Source organism: Balaenoptera physalus (assembly GCF_965194825.1).
Source record: "Balaenoptera physalus genome assembly, chromosome: 4".
In the NCBI taxonomy this organism is placed as follows: domain Eukaryota; kingdom Metazoa; phylum Chordata; class Mammalia; order Artiodactyla; family Balaenopteridae; genus Balaenoptera; species Balaenoptera physalus.
Genome location: NC_138891.1, coordinates 125,935,845 through 125,959,205, shown reverse-complemented (window position 1 = coordinate 125,959,205; position 23,361 = coordinate 125,935,845). Strand labels below are relative to the sequence as shown.

The 23,361-nt window shown below is 34.6% G+C and overlaps 1 long non-coding RNA gene across 1 annotated transcript; it reads left to right on the top strand.

The window, feature by feature from the left end:
* Window positions 1-6,551: 6,551 nt before the first annotated feature.
* On the top strand, window positions 6,552-22,357 carry LOC309660175. Its single transcript, XR_014263236.1, has 2 exons — window positions 6,552-21,221; window positions 21,256-22,357. It is a non-coding gene; the product is annotated as an uncharacterized lncRNA (long non-coding RNA).
* The last annotated feature ends 1,004 nt before the right edge of the window (window positions 22,358-23,361 follow it).

Here is a 23,361-nt window from a genome sequence, read left to right as displayed (position 1 = left end):
ATCGTTAACTACAGGCACAATGTTGTACAGCAGAGTTTTACATTTATCTTGCATTATGGAAATTTACACCCATTGAGCAACACCCCTCTCCTTCCCTTACTTCCTGCTCCTGGCAACCACAGTTCTGCTCTCTGCTTCTAAAAGTTTGACTATTTTAGATACCTTATATCAGTGAAATCAAACAGTATTTGTCCTTCTGTGACCGGCTTATTTCACTTAGAATAATGTCTTCCAGGTTCATCCATGTTGTCATATTTCACAGGATTTTCTTCTTTATATAAGCCTTAATAATATTTCATTGTATGTATATACCACGTTTTCTTTATCCCTTCATATTGATGGACATTTTAGTTGTTTCCATGGCTTGGTTATTGTGAACAGTGCAGAAATAAGCACAGAAGTGCAGCTATCTCCTCAAGATCTTGATTTCAATTCTTTTGGACAAATACTCAGAAGTGGGATTGCTGGATCATATAATAGTTGTATTTGTAATTTACTGAGGAACTTCCATACTGTATTCTGTAGTAGCTGCACCATTTTGCATTCTGAACCGACAGTAAGCAAGGGTTCCAATTGCTCCACCTTGCCAGAAACTTGTTCTCTCTCTCCTTTTTTTTTTTTGATATATGGAGATTTTGTTAAAAACAAGAATGTCATATGAGACAGAGAGAGAAAGAAAGAAGGAAGGAAAGAAAAAGAAAGAGAGGAAGAAAGAAAGAAAGAAAGAAAGAAAGAAAGAAAGAAAGAAAGAAAGAAAGAAAGAAAGAAAGAAAGAAAGAAAGAGAAAGAAAGAAAAAGGGAAAAAAAGGAAGAAAGAAATCCAAATGCAGTCTGTGGTGGGGTATCTGGGGACACTAAGTTAGAGTTCTGTCACCAAGTGATGAAGGAGGGTGAAGTCGTGAGGGTCTACTCCATTGCTACCACTTATTATTCTGTAAAAATAGCTTGAACATCTGGGTTTAACTGTAAAACAATAGCCTCCAAAATCCTAATTGTTCAAGCAGAGAAAAATGTTTTTAATTACACTTTATACCATGCCCCTTCAGACTTAATCAATATGCATTTTGACATAGATATGTTATTCTCCTTATCATATAAAGTAATATGATATTTTTATTAAATTAATATATTTTGTATACAACATTATACATGACATTATGATGTCACTTGTGTATCACAAACCAGTGACAGAGCAATGAATGTTTCTGCTGAGCACAACTCTGTAAAAGAGATAAAAACACAATAATCTTTCTGTATCAAGGCAACTTGAACTGCTGAGGCAAAGAAGATTGGAGGAGATAAAAGAAAAGGCAAATCCCATGGACCTGTGAGCTAATATACTTATGTATATTTTCCTTCAGGGCCTTGGCTGATTCTAGACTCAGGACAAGAGTCTGAGGGTTAGGTCAGTGATGGAATAGTAAGGAACTAATGGTGAGATACCAAAACTCTGTCAGATCTCGTCAAGACATCTGCTGAATTCTGAACCTGCACAAGCCAGGAGGCTAATTATCCAAGCAGTTAGGAGTTTTGGGCAACTGTATGCTACCGAGAAGGTAAAGATTAAGATTTTGGAACTGCCAAGAGGAGAGGCCATGGTGAACACTTAAAACTCTGGTTGAGCAGCCCTGCAGGACTGTGCCCTCAGAGCATAATCGTGAAACTGCAAGCCAGCTGCTATCCTGCCCCATTGCTAATTGGTTTTAAGTAATCAGGTCCCCCTCTATCCGTTTACTAAAGGAAAGTGTAAGTCTTCTGTGATAGTTCTCAATTGCTTCATAACAAATTACCACGCATTTACTCTTCTGAAACATTATCACATTTCTGTTCTGTAGATCAAAAGTCTGAAATGGCATGCCTGGGCTCTCTGCTCGTGTCAAAAGTCTGAAGGCATGGTGTCAGCCTGCCTGAGTTCTTTTCTGCACGCTCATTCTTATTGGCAGAATTTAGTTCCTTGCATTTTTATGACCGAGATGCCAGTTTTCCAGTTTTCTTACTGGCTGACCACCAGGGTCCCCTCTTAGCTGCGAGAGGTCAGGTTCATGGTACTTGGCCCACTTTGTTCAAGTCAACAATGGTACGTTTAGTCCTTCTTATGCTTTGAAACTCTGACTTTCTTATCTGCAACCAGCCTGGTAAATTCTGTTTTTAAAGGGTTCATGTGACTATGTCAGATTCACCTAGAGAATCTCCCTGTCTTAAGGTCAATTATGCCATCTAACAAAATCTAATGAATGGAAGTAAAATCCATTATATCTATTGTTCCAAGGATTATGCAAGGCATGTACACCAGGAACATGAATCTTGGGGACATCTTAGAATTCTGCCTAACACAGACCACATTCTGGCCTGCAATAATGTCCCTCCCAAATGCAAAATACTTTTACCACAAAACCCCATCCTATTACAACAGTAGTTCAAAGTCCTAAATCTTTTCATCTCAAAAGTCTAAAATTTCATCATCTAAATCACTTAAATCAGAGTACATCAGACTTCAGGGTAGAATCCATTGTGTATAACTCTTGGGACACAAGTCTTCTCCATCTATGTATCTATGAAACTAAACAGACAACTTATCTGTCCCCTGGCATCTTCCCTCTGAATAGAAATCTCATGCAAATTTTTTCTATGCTTTTTATACAAGGTTGTAACATTTCATCACAAATAATCTGTTATGATAAAAAAAATGATCATATGATCAAAAACCAGTCCTCAGATGATCAAATATGAGTTATCTGGCAAGAACTTTGAAATATTTATAATATATGTTATATATAATGCATAATCATATATATGCCAAATGAGAGAAAATGGTTAAAATAAATAAACCATGGGAAATTTTCATCAGAGAATTGAAATATACTTGACAAATCAAATGAAATAATAGTAATATAATGAATAAAATATTGGGAATTCAGATCTCAATTGATGAGTTTAACAAAGAGCTAAAGTCATCAGAATAGAGAATTTTTCGATTGGAAATAGAAATAGAAAATATTCAGATAGAATCACAAAGATCTGTGTATTTGAACAGTTTCTGCTTAGTGACTGTTAGGAATGGTTCTGCACATTCTTTCATATGTTTTTTTGGAACTATGTGTACATCTCTGTTGACTACAGAGACGTTAGTGGAATTTCTTTTATCCCATTGTGAATTTGTGAGTCATGACCTTACCTTTCACATAATTATGAAAGTGTTCATTTCTTATAACTTTTTAAGAAATAGAATCCCTTTATTACATTGAGAAAGTTCTTTTCTCTTCATATTTTACCTGTCTTTAAGCAACAGTGCTGTTAACTGTTAGTTTTATCATCATGAAAATTATTTTCTCCTTTATTATGTGAATGCAGTGAATGACATTGACTTTTGAATGTCAAACCACCCTTACTTTCATGATATATTTTCTTAAATCCATATATGTGTATTTGAAATATTATGTACATTATATATGTATATGATATCATATATATACATGTATATCATATTTATATATGATGTAGACACACACATATGTACGGGTTAGATTTGCTAATATTTTTAGGATTTTCATACCTAATTGAAGTTAAACACATTATCTAGATTTATGGAGGAAAAAGTCAGAAGCACTACAGCCAGAAAGGGTTAAAATATCTTCTGGGCATGGCGGGAATGAAATGAGGGGAAGCTGCTAGTTTCCATGACAAGTACTTATAAAGTCCTTTATAAAATAAATGTTAACATCTATTAGAAAAAAATTTGAATAAGCTTTAATCAAATCACATATTTAAACTTTTGTCTGGATTCAAATGCACAGTTAAGTAATATCTTCTTGATTAACTAAGAGTCTTCTTGATTCTTAAAGTGAAATTAAGAATGATCAGATTTATAAACTGCTTGGTTTTTACTGTGTAAAAGCCAATTATACAGTGCATTTTCTATTAAAATTTCTAATAAAATTAATACATCTTAAACCCAATGTTTTTGCTTCAGAAAGAAAAAGAGGGTTTCCAAGAACAATAGACCTTCATGACGCCATGCAATATTGGAAAGTATACTAGATTAAGATTCTGTGTCCCGAATCTGGTACTTATTATCTGTAAGTTGTTTTGTAAGTCACAACATTCCAGATCCTCAGTCCATCTAAAAAGTAAAACAGTAATGCTTTGCCTACTTATCTTTATAGTAGAGTTGACAATAAGTTAAACACAACATCTGACATATAATATAGATTCAATATTACTTATATTTGAGAACAATCAGTGAATGAACAGATGATTTAAATGAAAGTAACTAGGTTAACAGTAAAATGTTATAAAAGGTTAAAATATTTCTAGTGTCAGCTATGAAGTAACAAAAATTATTTACATATTAGTAAATGATTAGCCATATATTTTTTTCTCAACGAAAGGGATAAAAGGGTAAATATATATAAATTCAACCTTAAATAAATTTGAGACTAGAGCTAAAAAGTATTCACATATAAAATTCAACCAACAAATATTCCTTTAAAATTTTGGTTACAGTGTTTCTAACTTTAAAAAAGAAAATCAAATCTGTTGTTTGTTTGTAAATGAGCTTTCATGCATAGATAAAAACAAATTCAATATTAAAATACTTGGGGAGAAAAAAAAGAGCATAAGTTAAGCTATGTATTTTCTAAATACTTCCATATACCTATGACTGAAATTTATTCTTATAACAGTCCTATGATATAAAGTCAGTGAATTATGTTTTAAATTTTATAATGGGTCAGGTAAGAAAATAAATGAAGTTATCTCACTAATTGGTACTGATATCAACTAGGCTGACTACTTCCTACAATGTGAAGGTGTAACAAAAATAATAATAATAATTGACACTGTAGAGTGTTTTAGAGCTCCTAGTCTTTTTCAAGTGTGTTATTCCATTTATACAAATATAATGACTAGTTAATCTGCTGGTTTTTTTAGCAGAGAAATCATTTAACCACCAATTCTATATTGTGTAAAGGAAAATTTGGGTCAAAATAAACTCAGTGGGAAGTGGGTACTATTAGTCTAAATAAGTCCCCCAGGAATGGATATGATTCTTATAAACTCTCACACACTGAGTAGTATCAATACGTTATACCTTTCAAATTATTAAAGGAAACGTGTTTAAAAAGTGTGCTACACTGTCATAAGCTCTCATGCTTAGGAACAAAGACAACATCTTGCATGAATGCCAGGCAAAGCTCAAATAACCTAAGAAATTTTGATTTGAAAATAATCATATAACCTAGGGGGAAAAATATTGAATGGGAGGAGGGAGTTGGGGAACTTCACCAGTCTCAGTTACAATAAACTCCCAGAATCAATTAAATTAACTTCTGTGACTTGTGATCTATTGACTTCTCTTGGAACGAATGTCATTAATTTCAGACTTGGAAATATAAACATTTTCTGTGTTGTTTTATGAAGGGCAGAGTAGGTCTTTCCTATTTGGCAGAATATTTTAAAATTTTCACAAAATAGCAAAATCATGAAGAAACAGGCCAAAAGAAATAAGTTTTGCATGTTTAATGACAAAATTAAGAGGGCAGAAATATATTTGCCACGACATTTCAATCAAGCCCTTTCAGCCAATTTTTATTTAAAATATGCATGCGTGCTTCATTTATACATGTATGGCATGGAGAAATAACCACCTCTTGATTTTCTGTTCATCATACTTAAGCCTTTTAAGAACTAAACAGATTCATAAATATTATGCTAAGTGAGAGAATGCTGAGTGAGCATGACTGCCAACTCTTTGTCACCAATGATGATAGATTTGATTTAGTTATGATCGGTAAGTTCTAGATCACTTTAGCATGACAGTTCCTTTCCTCTTATTGCTTGAAATATTCTTTTTCCTGTGTTTGAGCCAATTCCCTAGTTTTGAACAGAGTGAAGATATTGGCTAGAATCAGCCATGCTCATGGACTCTAATTGTACTACTTACTCATCAGTTACTAAAACCTTAATTTTGAATTGTTCAATGTCATCATCTGAAACCTGGATATTCTGTTAAATTTTATGCTTTTGAAAAAACACTTTAAATACTTCAAGCTATGTTTGATTAATTACATTTTGATATGAAGAAATACAAATTTTGTACTTAATAAACTATATATTTTGGTTCGTCAAGATCTGAAATGATCACCAGTACTTCCTCTACTATTATCAGTTACAGATATGTAAACCACTGCTAATACAATGTATGTATAGATTGCCATGTATATTCAACTTTGTGAAAAATGTGAATTAATAGCATTAGTATTATATAAAATATTTAAAATTATCCACTTATTTAAAATTAATAATAAGATATTTCAGAGGCCAGTTCCAGGATTTAATAATATGATGTCCCTCTAGGAAAAAATACTCATTTTGTACACAAAAAGAAGTGACTGAAATGTATACATAACTAACAATATCTTTTTTAGATGCATTAGGCTGAGTTTCCCTTTGTATCCAGTTTATTAGTAGTCTCTCTCACAACACTGGTAACTACACTGAAGAAATTTGTAAGGATCTTAACAAATTCTCAGAATTCTCAAATTCTCAGAAAGTTTCTCAGAATGATATGTTAGCCACTGTCTAAAGGAAGTAATTTATTAGTTCTTTCAGACTTAAAGCATTTATTATTAGTGTCCTTTTAATCTGTAGTTAGTTTTTATCTATTATTCTAAATGAGTAGGGTTTCTTCCATTTCTTTTTAATAATAGAACTGAAAATTGGCTATATAATATGTTTAGCATTATGGAAATAAATGGCAGGATAAATAGAGAGCTATAGAGATGGATGGATAGATGTGATAGGGACAGAGTAAAGGGACAAAGTAAGTGGTTAAATAGATAATCCCACTAAGGGACTGTAAGTAAAGAAACAGTATGGGAGACCACTGTAGTTAATGATCACTCAAGAAAGCAAGTTTGCTTAACCACAAAACCAAGCAAGCTTGCTTAGCAATAAAACCGTGCAATAGAAGCATGAGACATGCTCCAAAACAACAAAAAAATCATGGAACAAGACCCACATCCTGCCCTTTGAGTTCAGTAAGTTAATGATTCCTGGGACATGCTCCTCTGCACACACTAAAAATAAAAATATAGGGAAAAGATAATATTATACTAAATTTACCATTTTTAGCATGTGTTACTGCCCTTTTGCTCATTTCCATTGCACCATGAAAGTCCCGGCTTGACCATGTAGGGACAAGAAAAGTCCTCCGCCTGACATGGAGGAAGACGTGATAATGGAAGCTTGACATCTACTCAAGAATGAGGAAGAAGGTGGTCTTCTCCCCCTCCCTACTTTTCCTTTGATTATAAAACTGTAGCCCACTAAGCACTCTCAGCATGGCATCCTCTCACCCACCTGTTTATAAACCTCACAAGCATCATATTCTAATAAATCACTTCTTATCTATCACTTTGCCTCTCGCTGCATTTTTTCTGTGCTGAGACAAAAAGAACCAGAGCTCCTTGGAGCCCCCCAAGATGCATTTCTGCAGTTTCAGATGGATGGAGGGAGTGAGAAAGAGCTCTCTCTAGGGAGGGAGAGAGAGATAAAGAAAGAAAGAATTAATCAAGGAGTTTCCATAATACCCATAATTTTCTCTTTTGCAGATTAAACTGTATTTAATTATTTTTCCTCATAAAACCTCTGTTGTTTTGTAACTTTAGGAGATTCCCAGGTGAAATCTGAAACTGGCCCTCATAAGAAGACTACAAAAAGAGACCAAAGAAGGAAGCAGACCACCCCAGATTGGTAGGTGGCAGTTTTACTAAGCAAGAGATCTCACACATGAGCCTTGTCTTGGGGCACTGCAAGAGGAGTAGATCTCTGCACCCATCTTCTAGAATTTTAAAAATTTATAGAGACCTTTATGAGGATTATTTTCTACACAGCCCAGATGGCCTCAACAACACCTTACTCTCTCAAGGCTACACATCTTTGGAACCGCTCCAGCTACAGGAAGGTGGGCAAACATACACCCAAAGAACAAGGGAGTGGGTGAGGGGTCTATGATTGCCCAGGTCAACTGGCGGTCATGATCATATACTCCCTGATGACCTCGTCCAACACCTTCCTTACGGTATTTTTTTAAGATACTTTTGAAAACCTATTTGGAAATTGTGGCTAAAGTACAGGGGTAGAAATTATTTTTAAAAGGTTTTAAGCTAAGCAAAGTTACAAATGAAAGCTACAAACAAAGTCCCTTCTGTCTCTAGCAATGCCCAAATTTCCTATGCCAGGATGGGGCTGAGGATAACAAAGAAAAGACCAATATCAGGCAGCATCTCTGCAGGCCTTATTCCATGGAGGAATTCTCAGGGGGCCTCAAAAATTATTGGGGTTAAATTTTAAATGTAGCCAGATCAGGCTACAATTAACAGGATCGTCCACACTAGATGCAGTGCTGACCTCTGTGTGGAGTGGAGTTATTTCTCACTGTAACTTGACCCCATGGACCTCATTCTGTTTGATCACCTGAACTTCCTGAGCAACTCCATACCTGTCTCCACCGGATATGAACTCTGCCATAGCTAGACCTGGAATTTCCATTCTTTTCTGCTCTGGGTCTTAATCTGTTTACAGACATCAGAGAGAAGAAGATACAAATAGATGTAAAAAAGACACACACATAAAACATTTGTAAGGGTAGAAGTGTTACCAAACGCAAGTTCATGTGCCTGACGCACAGTGAGCTAAACTAATGCAGAAACGTTGGAGTTTGGAGCAGAGAAAGGGCCCTGCAAGGAGATATGGGTGGCTTGTGCTCAAAAAAGCCGGGACTCCCTGAAGGGTTTCAGCAAAGTATTTTTAAAGGTCAGGTGAGGGAGGGGGTCGCAGGGTATGTGACCAGCTCCTGCATAATTCTCTGATTGGTTGATGGTGAGGTAACAGGGTGGATAACATCTTAGGTGCTATGTGTTCTGGGGGCTATGTGTTCATGATCATCAAGTAGTTAATTTCTTCCATTTGGTGGTGGTTTTAGCATCTGAAAAACTCAGGAAATATGTATCAGATACTATTATTTCAGTACTTCAGAGAGTAGCTGCAGCAGAGGATATAGGGTGGCATCTGTCCCGGGAAGGCCCCATCGGTTCCTGCTGGGTTACAGGAGTAGTGTGTTCAAACATGAATCAGAGATGACATGGGATAAATTCAAGGTAAATAGCAATAGTATGGTAATTTGGATTAACAATTTCATCAGAACTAGCAGCCGATCCTTTTTCACTCTTTGCACCCCCATCAACAAATTTTTGTTCCTGAGAGCGGCATGAATACTGAAATTCGAATGTTTTGGCCCCTGAATGTTCACTGCTTCCTGGCTTACCAAACTCATCATGCTGCCCCTTTGGATTGTCCCCAAATCTGTGGCCACTTAAATAATAGTCTAGATTTATGTCAGCATTCAAGAGGCAGGAAGAATTTCTATGCTGTTTCATTAGGGAGTAGTGAAGCACACATATATTATTTTAAATATTTTCTTATTTTAAGAGCATTCTTAAATCACGTCAAAACTTTATTGAATGCCTTATGTAAGTCAGACACTGTGAAAATCACTTTCACTTTTATTATCTTTTATTCCTTATAGCAAACCTCTTACAAAGGTTTTTATTATCCTTGTTTTATGGATGGGGAAACAGAGGGGCATAGAAGTTATTTAACACAGCAGGTATTTTACCTATGAACTCTGACTTTAAATACAATTCTTGAAGACATTATATCCATAATATGTCAGTGACATTCAATCATAATTTTATAGTACATAAAGTTTGTGACCTGTATTAAGCAAAATGAAAATACAGACCCTTAGTGTTTTATTAAATTACTTTCCTGAGTCCCATGAAAATAATTTAGTTTGCCTTAATTTTTAAATTTTTTGGTGTTGAAGTTAATATTGCCATGTGATAAATAGAAGAAGAATAATTCAAATTCCAATGATGATGATTATCCATTAGACATTATCTTACCTGCATTGTTGTGGATACTTTTTATTATGTACAATTACAAAATTTTTAAACCTTTCCAATTTCCTTTCAAATGCATGAAATTTGCCCTTGCTTCAAATTTCAGTTTTCATTTTCATTGTTTCTATGACTAGAATTTTGATTATATTAACCTATTTGTAGTCTACAATTGAATGCAAACATTAAAATTAATGAGAAGAGTTTGAGAAAAATTAATGGTTATCAATGTGCCTGCCAACCAGCTTAAGAAATATAACATTTCTAATCCACTGAATATTTTCTATATGTTCTCTATATATTTTCTATATATTCTATATTCATATACAATCCTAATTGCCTAAATAGCCACTCCTCTGAATTTATGTTAACCTTAATTGCTTTTATTTATAATTTTTCCATATATATATACATATTTCCATGTATATGGAAATATATATTATGTTTATATTATATATAAATAATATATGTGTACTACACACACATATACATACATACATACACACACACACCAAGACAGTATTGAAAGTTTTATTACTCATAATGAGGTTTTCTGAAGAGAGCAGGTAGGTCTGAAAATGACTTAAGGACACAAAGAGCAGGGAATGGTTTTAGTTATTATTATGGTTGGGGTGGAACCAGGGTGAGAGTTCCTGTTCAGACCAGCAGCTTACATGATTTGAACCTCTTATCAGTGCTGAGGGAGGAAGCAATTGGTGTTTATTTTGGGGTTGCCCAAAAATAAGAAGTTGAAAAGTAAAACAAATGTGTGCCTTGGTCACAACCAATGATATCTTGAACTCCAAAGCAGATAAGGGGTGCCTTGATGAAAGCTTGTATTGTGGCTTTAGTGTAGGCAGAGATATGTATGACTGTGCTTTATATTTTGAGTATATGCGAAGTAAGATATTTCCAATGTTCTTTATTCCAGATGGGGCAACCCTGGATAAGGAATTGCTGTTTTGGCTATTGGCCAGGTCAGATGGCCATACCATTGGAAATGGTCCAAGAGTCTGTAAAATTGTGCAGATGGGGCTGTTGTTGCTCAAACCATCCATTACTAAGAATGGCTGTCCAAAGTCTGGCCAATTGTGCTGATCCGTCTGTCTTGCTCTCAATCAGAAATGCCATGGTTAATTAGAGGATGGCAGCAACTCCCCTTTTAGGGCTCTAGCACATGTAATGGTGGTGCTACCATTCATAAATTATATGAAGTCCCTTTGCTGTTCTGTCAGTTAATCCCAAAGGACTCTCATGTAGCCAAGAGATTTGGTAGAGGAATGACTTCATCCAGCATCACGGCATCTAAAAGGGACAAAGGATGGACAGGCCATCCCTCTTGTGTAGAGGATATACTAAAGGGCTCAGTGTTGGTTCTATCCTATTAACACTGTTTTCATTTAGCAAGAGGCCAAGCTTATGGAGTGCTTCTTCCATGACCTAAGTCATAATGGACAGCTGGATATAGAAAGTTCCATGTTTAGTGCCTGTGAAAACTTCTATTTCAATAAGACCCACGTGTATGTCCAGCAATTATTGCCCTAAAGGCAGGTAACATGCAGCCAAGAAGAGCAGTTTCTTGCATTAGGAAGCCCATGGATATTTTCTGGCCATCATAAGTGGCTCAAGGAGTCTAGGAAGTATGAAAGGAACTTCCTATATGCTGTAGAGTGAAAGAGTCTCTGGGGGGCACTATTTGGAGTATCTATTTTGGGCAGACTCTAGAGATTTGTTGGAAGGAGGGCCATTCAAAGAAGGTCAAATTATGAATAAGAGCGTTTCTGGGCTTTAGCAAAATTTTAAATGAGGAATATGTTTCTTTCAAAACCCCTAAAAGATATTGAGTTCATTTTAATACTGTGGGTGCTAGTCCAGCAGTTATTTCTTAACAAGGTCAGGATGAAATGTCTCATCAACTGACAAATGATGCCAAGAAATTTATTGAAGTAGTGGGGACCAGTACTTTATGTGTGGCAGTAACCTGTTCTTTTTTAGAGCTCCTTTGTGAGTATTTGGATGTCCTGACTCTGTATGTCAAATGAACCTACTCACAGAAAGATGTTATTGCTGTGATGATATATCTGTGTTCCTGGAGAAAGTTGGATGCAGTTGAGCCTTTGCCTGCAAATACTGTGTGTGATGGAACAGCTATTACACCCCATGGGTTGACAGATAAACGTGTACCGTGTCTTTTTGAAGGTGAAGGCACACTATACTTGAAAGGCATAGGCCCTGAATGAAATATAGCTGAATCTATGATGGCAAGGTATCCACAAGTTGCTGATTAAATGGAGTCAGTAATTTCTTTTTTTTTTTTTTTAACATCTTTATTGGAGTATAACTGCTTTACAATGTTGTGTTACTTTCTGGTGTACAGCAAAGTGACTCAGTTATATATATATATATATATATTTTTTTAATTTTAGATTCTTTTCCATTATAGATTATTACAAGATACTGAATACAGCTCCCTGTGCTATACATTAGGACATTGTTGTTTATCTATTTTATATAAAATAGTGTGTATCTGTTAATCCCAAGCTCCTGGTTCGTCCTTCCCCTCATTTCCCCTCTTTTAATCTCTCCCCTTTTTATAAGGATAACAGTCTGCCTGGGTTAAACCCCTCTGTCCAGTAGTATCATTTTACTTAATTACCTCTTTAAAGTACCTAGCTCCAAATACAGTCACATTCTGAGGTACTGGTAGTAAAGACTTCAACATAAAAATTGGGAGGAATACAATTCAGCCCATAATTGCCCCCGATGTCTCTCCAATTTATTTCCACCTGAAAGAGGCAAAAGCACCTCACATCTTCCAGCTTCGGAAAATTATCTATTTTTATTTTTTCATGTATTGTTTTCTCATAATTTATATACTCTGATGACTATTTATCAGAATATAACAGTAGGACTATTGTTACTTGATGATCAACAGTCATTAGCCTGGTGTCAAGGGCACAGTGGGGGCTTCCCTGTCACCCTGATTGAATCTCAATCTAAGCAGGCACTATTTTCCGGAGTCTTGGGTGTACAGCATTACCAATGATCCTGCTCTGCTCCCAGCTATAGGTCAAGGTCCAGGACTTATTCCTGCTCTCCCATGCATGTAGAAGGTTTTGCTTTGTTTTGTTTTGTTTTTGTTTTCTGTTCCTTTCCTCCAGTTGCAATAGAATTTTACCAGTAACCTAAAGGTGACAGTGGTACTTGACCTTCATCCAGTATTTTAAGGTTTTTCTTCCATAGTAGAGTTAGAAGGGAAGGATCCAGGGATCCTGGGTTGACTTTCTGTCTTCCTTGCTGCAGCATCTCCCCTAAGCCAGCACCACCTCTTGCCCTGACCCTAATCCTTTTTGAAAGCACTGATGAAGCCAATGGCAAAGAACCTGTGAATGAGTGCAAATTCCCCTCGTATATCCAGCCTCCAGAGGTTCATATATTCTTGCTACTCCACATTTAATTTTAGCAATTTATTTAAAAATTCAGCTAAACTCTTTTTATCAATGCTCAGTGACATTTTTCACAGGTAAGCTAGTGCTCCTCTCTTACTTATTTTAGAGTGACTTGTCTTATATTCAGGGTTAATTGTCTGCCCTGCAACTTCAGCTTTCTGATGGATTCAAGAACAGTTATGAATATGCAGATTCCCCTTGTTTTCTTTGTTGTTGTTGTTTCGTAAGGGAAGGAGAGATTCTTTCCAAGTCTCTACATCCTCAAAGTCCAACTCATATATTCTTTTCTTTTTTCTTTAACGAATAGACAGATTATGTTTAGAGAAGTTTATGTTTAGAACAGTTTATGTTTACAGAAAATTTGAAGGAAAGGTACAAAGAGTTCCTATATACCACACACCCACGCATCACACACTGTTTTCTTTATTATTAAAATTTTGCATTAGTGTGGTATGTTTGTTAAAATTGATCAATCAATATTGAAAGATTATTATTAAATAAAGTCCATAGTTTACATAAGGATACACTCTGTGTTGTATGTTCTATGGATTTTAACAGATTCGTATTGACACGTATCCATTATTATAGTATCATACAGAATAGTTTCACTGCCCTAATAATCTCCTGTATGCCACCTGTTCTTCCCTCCCTCCTTCTCACTGAACTCCGGCAACAACTGATTATTTTACTGTCTTCATAGTTTTGCCTTTTCCAGAAAGTCATAGAGTTGGAATTATACAGTACGTAGCCTTTTCAGATTGGCTTCTTTCACTTAACACTACGTACTTAAGGTTCTTCCATGTCTTTTCATGGTTCCTCCATGTTTTTTCATGACTCGTTTCCTTTTTTTTCTGCTGAATTATACTCCATTCCTGCTCACCTATTTATCTGCTCACCTATAGAAGGGCATCTTTGTTGCTTCCAAGTTTTGGGAATTATCAATAAAGCTGCTATAAACATCCATGTGCAGATTTTTGTGTGGATATAAGTTTTCAACTCCTCTGAGTAAATACCAAGGGGCACAATTGCTGGATCATATAGGAAGCACATGTTTAGTTTTGTAAGAAACTGCTAAATTGTCTTTCAAAGTATCTGAATTATTTTACATTCCCATCAGCAATTAATGGGAGTTTAGGTTGCTCTACATCCTCTCTAGTATTTGGTGTTCTCACTATTTTGGATTTTAGCCATCCTCAAAGGTACGTGGTAGTGTATTATTATTATTATTTGAAATTCTCTAGTGACATATGATGTTGAGCGTCTCTTCATATGTTTATTTGCCATCTTGTATATATTCTTTGGGGAGTTTTTTGTTCGGATCTTTTACCATTTTTTATTTGGGTTATTTGTTTTCTTATTGTTGAATTTTAACTGTTCTTTGTATATTTGGATATTAGTTATTCAGCATGTGTTTCGCTAATAATTTCTTACAGTCTGTGGTTTGTCTTTTTATTTTCTTAATAATGTCTTTCCTAGAGCAGAATTTTTTTTAATGAGGTCCAAATTATTTTTTCTTTCATTGATTGTGCTTTTGGTTTTGTATCTAAAAGCTATCACCAAACCCAAAGTTACCTAGATTTTCTCCTAAGTTATCTTTTAGGACTTTTATAGTTTTTCATTTTACACTTAGGTCTATAAGCCATTTTGAGTTAATTTTTGTGAAAGGTATAAGATCTGGGTATAGATTCATTTTTTTGTGTGTAGATGTCCAGTTTTTCCAGTACCATTTGTTAGGAAGGCTATCATTTCTCCACTGAATTACCTTTGCTATCTTTCAAAGATTAGTTGACTATATTTGTGTGGCTCTATTTCTGGGGTCTCTATTCTTTTATATTGATCTACTTGTCTGTTCTTTCACTAATACTACACTGTCTTGATTACTATAGCTTTATACTAAGAAGTCTTGAGGTCAGCTTGTGTCAGTCCTCTGACTTGATCTTCTCCTTGAATGTTGTGTTGGCTGTTCTGAGTTTTGCCTCTCATTATACATTATAGAATCCTTTTGTTGACATCCACAAAATAAGTTATTGGAATTTTGATTAGGATTGCTTTGAACTTATAGATCAAGTTGGGGAAGACTCTGGAATATCTCTTTATTTAGTTAGTTATTGATTTGTTTCATCAGAGTTTTGTAGTTCTCCTAATACAGTTTTTTTTCAGATTTTTACCTATGTATTTTATTTTTTGTGAGTGAATGCATATGGTATTGTGTTTTTAATTTCAGATTCCAATTTTTCATTGCTGATATATAAGAAAGTGATTGACCTTTATACATTAACCTTGCATCCTGAAAACTTTCTGTAATCACTTATAAGTTCTGGGACTTATTTTGTTGATTCTTTGTAATTTTCTGCAAAACAATCATGTCATGTGCAAACAAAGACAGTTTTATTTCTTCCTTTCCAATATGTATACCTGTTATTTCCTTTTCTTCACCTATTCTTTTTAAGTCTTTATGATACCTCTTCTTTATCAGGTAGTTTCTTATTCCCTCCTTTTTTCTCGCTAAATCCTGTGGCATTTCTAACATGATGTTGCAGTTCCCTGTGTATTTCCTTTCACTTTCTCTCTACAATAGCATGTGCTTTTTCTTCTTATGAACTGAATCCCTCATTATATCAAGTCTCTCAAAATCTAGAAATATGTATTACTTTATGTTCCTCCCCACTACCTAGACAAATGACCTGTTATAATGCAGACAAACAGAAATTTTTAGGTGAATAAAGAAAGAAGTGAAGCCTCATTTGAATAAGCAAATTTAAGGCAGAGTAGAGTAGAAAATGTCCTTCTAGAGTCTGTCATACAGAGTGAAGTAAGTCAGAAAGAGAAAAACAAATACCGTATGCTAACGCATATATATGGAATCTAAAAAAAAAAAAAAAAAAAGGTACTGATGAACCTAGTTGCAGGGCAGGAATAAAGAGGTAGACATAGAGAATGGACTTGAGGACATGGGGTGGGAGGGAGAAGCTGGGGCTAAGTGAGAGTAGCATCGACATATATACACTACCAAATATAAAATAGTTGGCCAGTGGGAAGCAGCAGCATAGCACAGGGAGATGGGCTGGTGCTTTGCCATGACCTAGAGAGGTGGGATAGGGAGGATGGGAGGGAGGTTCATGAGGAAGGGGATGTGGGGACATGTGTATGCATATGGCTGATTGGCTTTGCTGTGCAACAGAAACTAACACAGTATTGTGAAGCAATTATGCTCCAATAAAGATCTATTAAAATAAAAATAAATAAATAAATAAATAAATAAAACAAATAATATAATTAGAAACAAATCAAGTCTTTAACTATATTTACTAAACTTCTTTAATCTTGATTTTTACCTCAGGTCTATTAAGCAAAAATTAGGAAAGAATATACAACGAAATGTGTAAGACATTTTAAGATATCATTTCCAGTTTAATATACATAATAAATTGAAACTAAGTTAAACATTCAACCAAATCCAAACAAAAGTCTGCAACTTTGGAGTCACATAGGTATTCTTTTAGATTTTGGATAATATGATATAAATAGTATATTTAAACCATATAAATTAGCATAGAGTTAACTAGTTAGAAAAGCATATACATTATTAAGCTTATATTTTGATAAATAAGAGAAAATTTCACAGTAAATTACTCAAACATATGACCTGACCTGTGTAGTTAATAAGGCTATTTATCAAAGACAAGCATTTTTACTTAAGTTCTGGGTTGTGTCCACAAGTGAAATCAGTTGTAAGAGTTTATGATTCTGTTCAATATGGTAGCTACAAAGTAAAATATAGAAGTGATTGCCTGCGACTACCAGCAGGGAAAATTAGTACTGATATCAAATCTCTGAAAGATATATAGTCATACCTCGAAGATATTGAAGGTTTGGTTTCAGACCACTGTAATATAGTTAATATCACAATAAAGCAAATCGCATGAATTCTTTGGTTTCCCAGTTAATATAAAAGTTATGTTTGCACTATACAACAGTCTACTACGTGTGCAATAGCATTGTGTCTAAAAAAAATTTACATACCTTAATTTAAAAATATTTTATTGCAAGAAAATGCTAATCATCATCTGAGCCTTCAGTGAGTCATAATCTTTTTCTTGTGGGAGGGTTTGAAATACTGTAAGAATTACCAAAATGTCACACAGAGACACAAAGTGAGTGAATGCTGTTGAAAAAATGGTGCAAATAGATTTGCTCAACACTTGGTTGCCCCAAACCTTCAATTTGTAAAAACAATGCAATACCTGTGAAGCACAATGAAATGAGGTATGGCTGTATCCAGTTTCCACGGATTAAATACTTTTTGTTTCTTTTTTAAAAGCTTATTTCAAGATCTCTGATGTATGTTTCAATTGCTAGAACTAATAAACTTGAACTACCACTATCAGTGTAAAAACATGAACAATGTTATGCTATAGTTGAGATAGAGCTCCCTTGGAGACAATCTAAATCCACAAGAAGATATTACAGTTCCTGGCACTGTACTCATGTTGTACTATGGACTGGATGTTTGTACCCTCCCAAACTTCTTATATTGAAACTTAATCCAAATGAAATGGTATTAGAAGGTGGGGCTATTGGGAAGTGATTAGGTTATGAGGTGGGAGCCCTCAAGAGTGAGATCAGTGCCCTCATAAAAGAGACTCAAGACAGCTTCCTTGCCCCTTCCACCACATGAAGTTACAGAGAAAATGGCCATATATGAACCAGGTAGCCACTTCTCACCAGACACCAATTCTGCTTGTACCTTGGTCTTAAACTTCCCAGACTTCAGAGCGGTGAAAAAAAATGAATGTTTGTTTTTTAAGCCATCCAGTTGATGGTAGTTTGATATAGTAGTCCTAACAGGCTAAGACATGTTGCTTAGTGTTGAGATGTTGCTTTTATAATAAGGTTCATGAAAATTCCATGTAAATAAGCCATCTAGGGCAGGTTAAAGACAGATCCCATTTATAGGAAATCCAACAAGTTTGGATTTTTTTCAGTTAAGGTGCTTCGCTATTATAGTCAGGTTACTTTATGAGCCTCCTAGTTACAAAAAAATATTAATTACTACATACATTAAATATATAGTTAAAATATTTTGGAGTGTTCCTAGTTCTGTTAGGCAAGAGAAACAAGTATACATTTGTTAAGAGGGATAGATGGTATTAATACTCTTTTTAGAAATTGTCTATATCTAACTCTAAGTCTAAAAGGTACTCTAAAAGGTAATGTTAAATTACCTTTTATCAACACAAACTCATTGAAACAAATACTCTGATGTAACACTAGGGTATCTTTCCCATCTAGGCTTTAGCAAAGTGATTTTATTATTGTCTCTATTGCTTATTAAGCTCTTCCATCCTCTTTCTTTTGAAAATTATAGTACACATGTAATGTGTCTCCATCATAACAAATTAGAGATCAATAATGAAAGGGATAGGTAGAATAAAAAGAGATAATGCAGGTCTTCATAATAAGATGTTTCATAATATTAAAAAGTATTTCATATGACATTATGAAATCAGAAAATAAGGATGAGTTGCATGTAAAGAAAATAAGTTTTAGAAATAGATTTTCTTTTTAATACTGTCACATTTTTCTTTAACTTCTCTTGCGAAGTTTTAAATCCCCATTATGCTCAAATAGAGCAAGAACATTATGCCAGGAGGGGTCAGATACTCTCACCACACTTACTAGAAAGAAAGGTCCCCACGCTGCATGCAAGTTATCGCTAGATATACTGTCTGTCAGCAAGTGCTCACCGAAGTGAAAATGTTCCCTGAATTGATGTTGTGCCTGTTTTCTCTACTCCCCAGTGCCTTTCCTCCTCTGGGAATTATAAGAATAAGAATCTCTCCCTTTTACAATGAACACTTTAGAGCTCACAAGAGGAGCACATCGTCTGCCCTCTCTCTGGGGAGTCATTTATCTCCTCTGAAGCTTATCTTTATTATTTTGTTGTAAAGAGCAAGGTTTGGGTGCATGTAACACATTCAGTTATCGGGGCAGAAGCAATTGTTTCCTTATCCATTAGTGCATGTCTTTCCCACATGATGAATGCCTTATAAATGCTGCACTCTGTGTTTTATGACTTTACTACCTATCCATTTAGAGAAAACTGTTATTAATTCAAATGCACACTGCAAACATTGTAGAAATCCACTGAAAATTATTTTTACTGACAATGCTTCAATTACCTGAACTGGAAAGAAAGGAAATTGGGTGGTCCATGCAGTTCTTGAAGCCTCATTTTCCCAGCATTGAAAAGAAAGTTGCCCTGGTTATCACCAACATTAAGGGATGGAGAAGAATCCCACCTGGTGATACTCTCAGGCCACTGGAACAGACTGTAGTCCAAGAGCAAGTCTTAAAATCTATAGCAGTCCTCTCATGCTGGGCAAAGCTGCTTCCTTAATAAAGAAAGACCTCCCATAGCCATGCTGGAATAGCCCAAGAAACCTCCTGGGCTCTCTCTCCTGCTTATCCTTCAGAACGTGTTTGTTCAGACTTAGCACTTTTTTCTGTCCTCATATTGTGCGTGTGTCTCTCTCTCTTCTCTCTCTCTTTCACCTCCATCTCTTCCTGTCATTCTGCTTAGTACCATTATATTGGTGATTCTGTTGGACTTCTGGAATATTCTGGATCCGCCACTGGACAGTATCCTTGAGATCATCCTCTTCCAAATACTCTCTGATTTGGAAATTTGTATTATGTATTTATTATGTATAACTTCTTACACTAAAACTGAAAATGGAATGAAAACCCAGATATGACTGGACCTATCAGACACCATGTTATTTTAAGCCTTTACACAACAAGTAATTTTCTTTTTACTAATATACTTAGAATTGTTACTTAATTACTTTAACTGATTAAAAAAATCAAGATTTTTAGGCAAACAAGTGTATCAAGTTTTGCACTTTGTTAAAAAATAATACAGGTAGAATTTTTTAGATCACTATCTTATTTATTCCACCACTGAGAAATTGAGCTGGAGACTGGATGGTGACACAGTCCAATCTGAAACCAACTTATTAGTTGCCTGAAAAAAAAAAAAAAGAAAAATTAATCAAAGATAATTCTTAAAGATAATTCAAGTCACAGGAATACATGTACTTGCTTTCTAAATATGTGACATCCCATCTCTGTGGGTTTCTTTACCACTTTGTAGGACTTAACCTTGTTTGTTATGGGATGTCCACAGACATAACTTCATTTCCTGTTCTATGCTAAACAAATACCTTGGTGAGAAACTGAAGTAGAATTGACACCACAGCACTTATGGTCTTTGGATCTGTGAGGTATCACGTAGTTATTTTTCTCTGACAGTAGAGAGGCCCACCCTTATGTGTGTCATCATCTCTGATCCCACTGTCAAGTAAACTTGTTTTCACACCATTTACTTTTTTCTTAGGATGCCAAGTCAAAAAAATAATAATTTAGTTGATTGAATTCTTCTTCAAAACGTTTTCTACGTGTTTACAAGAACATGGCGCCCTAGTGTCAAGTCAAAGAATTGTTTGTTGGCTACGGTTATTCTTGATAAGCTTCTTCTAAATTTCTTTATGTCATGTTGATATTTCAAACTATGTAGAATGTTGGTGAGACTTTTCTAATTTTACTCTAGATGAGAATTTGATCTCTTTCTTTGGTAATTTTTTTTTTAATTTAGGTACATTAAAAAGGAAGAGTTCTAAATATATGAAATAACTCTCCACCTTCTGAGATGATATCCCAGTGCATTACATTTTTATTATAGACTAATGCCAATGAATTGTAACTTCTTTTGTCTTAGAATATAAACTTTCTAGCAATGTCAAGATTTTAGGTATATAAACTTTCTAGCAATGTCAAGATTTTAGGTACAACTGGGAGATATTTAACTTGTTATTCCACTGAAATGGAAAATTTTCTTAGAGGTTAGTTCTCTTTGACAACAGAGAAGTATACAAATTATACTGGAAAATAAAGCAAGCTTTTTCCCTCAGGACTGAATGAAATGAGACGGCTGTTGCAGAAAAGCACAATCCTGCTACAAACCTAGAAGGCGTTAGAGGCCCACATTTGATTTTCCCATCTTACTAAGTAGTCTTCAAGTCATATATTAGTTTTCCTTAACTGTCACTTATAATGAAGAAGAATGATGCTCAAGATGACCTGAAGAAGTAAACTGACTCTGATGTTATATAAAAGGAATGTATATAAAACAACTGTTCATAGAGAAGCATCTGTTCTGGCAGATGAGACCTAGAGGAAACACTACCTTCTGTGCTGCTCTGAGAAGATAAATCGTGAACAAGCATTCTCAGGAGAATTTCCACTTACTTCTTTTGAGACAAACACGTCAACTCAGAAGTGGCTTCCCAACTCACACCTTTGCTGGCCATACAGCCTCACTTCTCTTCCTCCTTTGTATTGTCATTTTCCCAAGTAACCCTCTACTTTTGCTGGGTTTTTCTTTCCCTTCACTGTATGCCCTCAGTAGAACAGATAATAGGAACAGGACTGGAATCCAACTTTTACAGATGCTTTCATTGAAAACATAATTGTCTTCCTTAACTATGTGTCATATAAAGTATATACTAACTAAAATAATTGTCAGAAAGCTCAACCTTTCTATTTAGTGATATTTTCACAAAAATATCAGATATCAATTTAAAAATAGTTTGACCTTTCTGCATGTACTTAGGTCACCCACTGAATAGCTAATCATTGGTTGTGAATATTTTTTTCCCACTCTGAGCCTATTGCTAAAACGCCAGCTATCACCTCTCCGCTTGGAAATATGGACCTTCCCATAAAAAATACACAGCTGTCCAATCAAGAAATGCCATGGGCCTTGTGAAGAGGACTTTAGCTTTTTCCATATCTTTGTGTGTTTATGTATGTGTGTATGTAAAAATGGATTTATTATTACTCATCATAGAGGTAAAAGTTGTAAAGATTTAAACATTTTTACATAAATTGAATTCATGTTTATGTGAGATTTTGAAATTGAAGGAACGTATAAAGAAAAAATCATAAAAAATCCTAAGTAGAGATAACCCTTTGGATATTTTCTCACCTATTTATCCATTCTCTCTGTGTTCTCTCTAATCTCACTTCTGTTCATGTCGAATTTATATTAAACATAAACATCCTATGTATTGATTATTCTTCTCACATTTAATTTAAAGACTACACATTCTGTATGGAATAACAAACAACTAAATTTTTTCAAGCGCTCAGTTTTAGACATTTTAAGGTTATTTTCATTGTAAAAATAATTTTTGAAGACAAATGACTGACAGTCACTCTGAATATGAACATAATCATTTTGTGAGTGCATGAACTCAGTATGTAGGAATCCAACTCCTCTCTGGATGATACAAAATGTTAACCAAAATAATTCCAATTAAGTATTTAAATAAAAATCTGATTAAATATATCAGATTAAACAGGTAAATTTAAATATGTAACATAACAATGCTAAATCTTATGCTAGTACTCTTTAGACTGAAGATATGCTAGGAAAATTAAAGTGCCACAAGAAGGAATTATTTGCAAAACTTCATGAAACATAATTCAATTTGAGAGTACCATGCTTTATAATGAAAGTTAAGTAATCTACTGCAAATCTTGCATTTCAATGAATTCCAAGGTAACCTGCTTTAGTGAGATGAATGCAAATTTTGTATTGTGACAGCAATGATCATGAGTTTCAGTATTATACTTTCCTTTGGGTAATTTGATCAAATTTCTTTGATTCTCTAAGGATCAGTTTCCTCATATGGATATCTAACTGAATATTTTTTATGAGAATAAAATTCAAAAAAATTCTGAATACTTAAAAAAAGATTTCTTCATTGACTGTATATTTGGTTTATTCACTCAAAGAAAATGATTCATGATATACAAGAAAACAAAACAACTCTAGTTCTTGTATCCTTTATTCATAGATATTTCAGATAATATAACTCTATTTTATT